A 6,417-nucleotide genomic window follows, 5' to 3' on the forward strand; every position below is an offset into this window, starting at 1 on the left:
TTGCTCAGTGTCATGTGTTGCACAAGCCTTTGGCATTTTCTTTTTCTTATCAGTGCACTACACATATCCACTACAGGCATTTTAGTTCACATTTCTTCTTGAGACATTGGTGCCCAGCACCTCTTTGTGTGACTAAATGTTTTGTATTTAGGTTGCTCTTGATAATGGACTTTTGGTTGATAATCCCGGGTTAGTTAACCCAAGTTACCAAGTGTTGAAACACTCCTCAGAACCTATTCATCCAAGCATATCCTTAATACATAAACACCACAGGCATTTGTCTCAGAAGTTCAAACCATTGGTGCCTAGCTTATTTTCTCAATTTTTTTTTTGCTTTTTGGTTGCCTTTTTCAGTGGCTTTTTTTCTTCTTCTTTTTCTTTCTTTTTCATGGCCAAAGACATTATTTCATCAAGATCCATAGACAGTATTCAACTTCTACACAAAAATGATAATTCTACACTTAATTTCCAGTGATCTGACTAAACAATCAAGCATGCATACCACCACTTAATTCTACTTGATTTGTCACTAATTGAGCCAAGTTACTTTTGTTCAAACTTTTCTTTTATTTTTTTGAAACAGAACAAGCATGGAAAGCATTTGTTTAAGAAGGTGAAGTTATATCCAAACATCTAGACATTCACTTTATTCAAAGTAGTAAACAGACAAACATACTAGAAATTTCACATAAAACTTAAATGACTTAAAATGAAAGAAAGCTCATAAAGACAATTCACAAACTATTATTTGATTATTAAGGAACAAGACCACCTCTCATTTGTTGCTTGGTTCTTCTTGATTCTTGGGGTCCTGCTTCTTCTTGCTTCTTGTCTCTTTTTGACCACTTGTACTTCCTTTGTCTTTTCTTATGAGCTTTGTCCAGAATCCAGCTTTTTTCATTGTTTCTTCCACTCCTTTCTCAAGGATCACTGCCTTGTTCATTTCTCCTTCTTTCCTCCCCTTGAAATACTCATCAAAAGTTGGGAATGCTGGGTCCATCTTGTGTAGATGTTCCCCTATGTAGTTAAGCTTGATTTGAGAACTGATGTTGTAATCAGCTTGAACTGCATATCTTGCATTCTGCAAAGTGGTGGCTTCCTTGATTTCCAAGATGTTGACATCTTGGTGTTGGCATATGTGGCTGAGGGATTCCTGTAATTGTAAATTCTGTTCCCTTTGTGCAGATCTAGGAATCTTGATTCAAAGTTCCTTTGCATGTCCATCATTTTTAGGTGAAAGTCCTCTTGCCTCTCCTGAGACCTCATGTATTGTTGAGACATTCCTTCCATGATTTCCTGCATTCTGCTCATATCCATGGGGTCTCTGGGAACTTGTTGCCTTCTTTCTGGATTTCCTTGCTCTTCTTGCTCTTCTTCTCTTTCTTGCTCTGCTTCTTGCTCCTCTTCTGCTTGTTGCCCTTCTTCATTTCTTCTTTTTGTATGTCTTGGAGAAATTGGGCCAAGAGTCATTCTGTGAGCAGTTATGGCCATTCCAGGATGTAGCCAATTAGGTCTTGCATCTTCAAGTGGTACTTGGGCATCGATGCATAGTCTGATGATGGTGCTAGGGAAGTGGAGCCAGGAGTCAGGGTCACGTTTCTCACTAAACTCTTGTATCTGTTCAGCAATGAGTTTATGAACTTTGATCTCCCCTCCCACCATAATGCAATGTAGTAAGATGGCTCTTTTAGGGACTATTTCTGAAGAGTTTGTAGTGGGTAGGATGGATCTCCTAACTATTTCATACCACCCTTTAGCTTCAGGTGTTAGGTCTCCCCTTCTCAAGACTCTTGGAGCCCCTCTTGTTTTTCTCACCCATTCAGCTCTGATGGCACAAAGGTCTTCAGCAATAGTCAGATAGTCAGGTTCTCCTATCATCCTATCCTCATAGCTTGCTTGGCTGAAACGTATGTTTTTCAGGCCAAGAGTTTTCATGATTGCTTTGGGATTGAAGTCAACTTCCACCCCTCTCACATAGCTTTTGTATGTGGGTTCCACGGTTGGATCCTCCCTCACTGCATTTGCATAAAACTCCTTCACCAGGTTGATGTTGATTTTAGTGATTGGCTTAGTCAGGAGCTCCCACTTCCTCTTTTTGATCTTCTCCCAAACACTTGGGAACTCGTCTTTTTCAAGGTCAAAGGGAATCTCAGCTAGTATCCTTTTAGGTCTCATCCATTCGGCCTGAATCTCATGGAAAACTGATTTGTATTTCCATGCATCAAATTCCCTTTCCTCCTCCATTGGCTGCTTGTCTTTTCTTCTTTTGTGGCTAGATGAGGCTGCCATTGGTTCTTTAGTTTTGGAGAGTAACAAGCTATGGTTGACAAGGTGAAGTAAGCAAATGTGGTTAGAAGTGTGGTGAGGTTGTTTGCGGCAAGAGGTAGTTATGCTATGATGAAAGAATATGTGCAAAAAGGAGATTTGGTGGTGTGGAACTCGTTCCCCAAATGATTCTTTATAGTGCATGCAAGTGAAAAATGGACGGCTAGGGTGATTTGTGAAGGATGGCTTGATGGTAAATATATGAATGAGGGAGAAAGACTAATTGCTTTTCACTTTCTTGGAGGTATTCTGGGTGCATTAAGTTGTACATGTAGCTATCTTTTCATGCAGAACTTCCTTTTCCCATGTGTTAGTTTCAAAGACTTGTGAACTCCCTTTTTGACCAAGACCGTACCTCCCCCCTTTGTCTTTTTCATCCATTCTTATCATTACTTTTGTACCTGCACAAACAAACAAATTTGCTATCATTTTTTTCGGTCCATGTGAATAATGAATAGTACTTGCACATGTTTTTCATTCTTTTTGAATTGTAAATCAATGATTGACTTCATGAGCTTATAGCCGTGACCTTTGTATGTATGCACACTTATTACTGGACACCAAACTTAGTGTTTGGTAATGTCTCCTGATGACATGAAATCCATGTTGGTTGTCCTTAATGAATGTGCATAATTCTAATAAATCATAGTCACTTTGGCTCTTTGATCCTAAACAATTTTACTACCTAAAGTAATTGAAATCAAAGTATTAAAACATGCAAATGGTATACTTGTCATGAATTTCTAAATCCAGAGGAACTTCTTGCTTTTCATTAGCTGTGTTCAAAGAGGAACACCAAACTTAATGTTTGGTTGTGCACCTTGAATGAAGGATTGAATACAATTTGAATAAGATTTGGGGGTGCCTTCAGGCACACCAAACTTAGAGACCAATTGTATTTTACATGCAATGTTTAGTGCACCCTATCAACAGTTGTCCTGAGGATTCAAGTTCATGCATAAGAAACCATGCTTTATTAGATGCAGAGCAAAACAATAAAGAGTAAGGATACTAAAACATGGGTTGCCTCCCATGAAGCGCTTCTTTAACGTCACTAGCTTGACGGTTGTTCCTTGTTAAGGTGGATTGTAGTGCTTGATGTCCTCTCCTCTCACCATGAAAACGTCCCCATTTGATTCCTTCATGATTTCCAAATGTTCCATAGAAAGAACTTTCCGGATTGTGAACACTTGAGGGAGCTGGGAAGGAATGGTTTTGAGGCCAGGTGGGATTGGCAGATAATGACTTGATATCACTTTATCTCCCGGAGAGAAACCTTCAGTGGGAATTTTCTTGTTCCTCCACCCTCTTGGCAATTTCTTTACAACTCTTCCCTCTCTCTTGAGGATTTCTTCATTGACCCTTATGCCAGGAGGATTTTTCTGAGCTGTTTCTTTTGATTCTTGTGGCTTTAACTCTTGCAATTCTTGTTTGCCTTCCAAGGACTGTTTCAGAGTTTCAGCTGCTGGATTGCTTTCCTCCCAACACAGATGGCTACTATCATCCATAGGCTTTTCAGGTTCTGGTTCAAGCTCAGATGCAGGTTTGAAAACATGGAAAATGAGCTGTTCATCATGTACTCTCAAAATTAGCTCTCCTTGTTCTATATCTATGAGTGCTCTAGCAGTGGCTAGAAATGGCCTTCCCAGAATGATAGGGTGTAGGTAGCTTTCCTCTATGTCCAAAATGACAAAGTCTGTGGGGAAGAAATAATTTCCCACTTTCACCAGCACATTCTCAACTACCCCTTCAGCTTGCTTTTGAGTTTTGTCGGCCAGTTGTATGATTACATCAGTGGATCTCACCTCATTTAGTTGTAGCCTCTTCATAAGAGTCAGAGGCATCACATTTATGCTAGCTCCTAGATCACAGAATCCTTTGTCAATTTTTGTTTCCCCTATGATGCAGGGGATATGAAAACTTCCTGGGTCTGTTTTCTTAGAGACTATGTCCTTTTTGATGAGTGCACTGCATTCTTTGTTCATTATTACAGTTTGTCCTCCCTTCAAAACTCTTTTCTTGCTCAGCAGTTCCTTCAAATACTTGATATGTGTAGGCATCTGCTGGAGAATCTCAAGGAAGGGAATATTGATATGGAGAGACTTAAATGTCTTTAAAAACCTTGAATATGTTTTCCCTTTTTCACCTCCTCCTAACCTCTGAGAAAATGGTGCTTTTGGTTGGTATGTTTCCAGCATGCCTTTATTTTGCAGTTCCTTGGCTTGCTCAGTTTCACTTTCCTGCTTAGCTTCTTCCACACCTTCCTTCAAGATTTCTGGCTCCTGTTCTGAGGGTCTGATCCCTTCTTCTTCTGAGACTTCCTTCAATATGGTGATGGCCTTGCATTCTTCCCATCTCACTCCCTTTGTTTCCCCTTTAGGATTCTTTTCTGTGTCACTAGGGAACACTGCAGTTGACTTGGGGGCCTGTTGAGATAGCTCTCCTACTTGCGACTCCATCCTCTTGAGTTTTTCACCATGGTTCCTTAAGGTAGATCTCACATCATCCCTAAAGCTTTTCAACTCACTTATGTCCTGACCCATGGTTGCAAGCATTCCTTCTATCCTGTTTAATTGATCTTGAAATTGTTGGTTCGGATTAGGTTGGGCAGGTTGATTATTTTGGCCATGATATGGTGGTTGGGAGTAAGTGTTTTGTGTGGCTTGGTATGATCTTTGGTTGGAGTTTTGGTATGTGGAATTGTTATGTTGGTTGAGGTTGTAAGGTTTGTGGTTTTGTGGTTGGGTTTGCTGGTTTCCCCACCCAAAGTTTAGGTGGTTTTTCCATCCTGGGTTGTAAGTGTTGGAATGTGGATCATATGGTTGCCTTTGTTGATTTCCCACATAGTTGGCCTCTTCCCAATCACCTCCTTCAATGCTTACTTCCTCTTGATCTTGTGTGTGTATTGCAGCCACTTGATTTGTTTCTAATTTCCTGGTGAGCTCTGCTAGTTGCTTGGAAACGTGCCAGAAACTTGCTTTCCACCTCATCCCAGGTTGTTAGGCTTCCCCTTGGGAATGATTCTAGCCATTTAGCTGCCTTGTCCCTAAGTGAAAATGGGAACAAGAGCAGTTTATAGGCATCTTCCTGGACTCCATTGGACTTCACAGTGTCGCAAATTCTCGGGAATTTTGTGAGATGTTGGTTTGGGTCTTCATTAGCACTTCCACCAAATGAACAATGATCCTCCACTAGTGATATTAGCTGTGGTTTGAGTTCAAAATTGTTGGCTTGAATGGGTGGTTTCTGAATGCTGCTACCATAATTCCCAGAGGTTGGGTTTATGTATGAACCAAGAACCCTCCTCTCGGGAATGGCATAGTTTCCATCAGCTCTCTCATGGTTGTGAACTTCTCTATCCATGTTGAGATCTAGAGCTTCCTCAAAATTGTCCTCAGATTCTCCTTCAGATTCTTCTTCTCTCAGTACTCTCTTCTTTCTTGCTTCCCTTCTAAGTTTATGAAGGGTCCTCTCTGGTTCGGTATATGGAGGAGTTGATGTCTCTCCTCTCCTACCTGTCATACAAGAACACAGCACAGGCAACAAACAATTGAAATACTCTTGGTTAATGGAAGAGTATGGTTAGAGCAGTTGAGGAATTAATTCAAATAGTTAGTGGGTCAGTGAGTTAGTAGCTTGAATTTAAAGGCATAAAGAAAGAAAGCAAGTAACAGAGTGCAGAAATTAAAATTCAACAGGTAACTTGAACTGAATTAACAAAACAAAAAATGCTCAATCTAGTTAACTTCCAATTTAAGAATTGTCAATCGAAAACCAATCCCCGACAACGGCGCCATAAACTTGATGCTACGATTTTAGGAAATTGCACGATCGGCAAAAAATTCCTTCCGGCAAGTGCACCGGTTATCATCAAGTAAAAACTCACAATAGAGTGAGGTCGAATCCCACAAGGATTGGTTGAATGAGCAATTCAGATTAGAAGTGTGTTCTAGTTGAGCGGAATCAAGATTTACATGAGAATTGCGGAATGTAAAATTGGCGGGAAACGTAAATGGCAAGAAATTGAAATTGCGGAATCTTAAATTGCATGAATTAAAGAGCGAGAAGCTAAATTGCTGAAATTAAAAAGGG

This window comes from Arachis duranensis, chromosome 2 (genome assembly GCF_000817695.3).
Source record: "Arachis duranensis cultivar V14167 chromosome 2, aradu.V14167.gnm2.J7QH, whole genome shotgun sequence".
Classification (NCBI taxonomy): Eukaryota; Viridiplantae; Streptophyta; class Magnoliopsida; order Fabales; family Fabaceae; genus Arachis; species Arachis duranensis.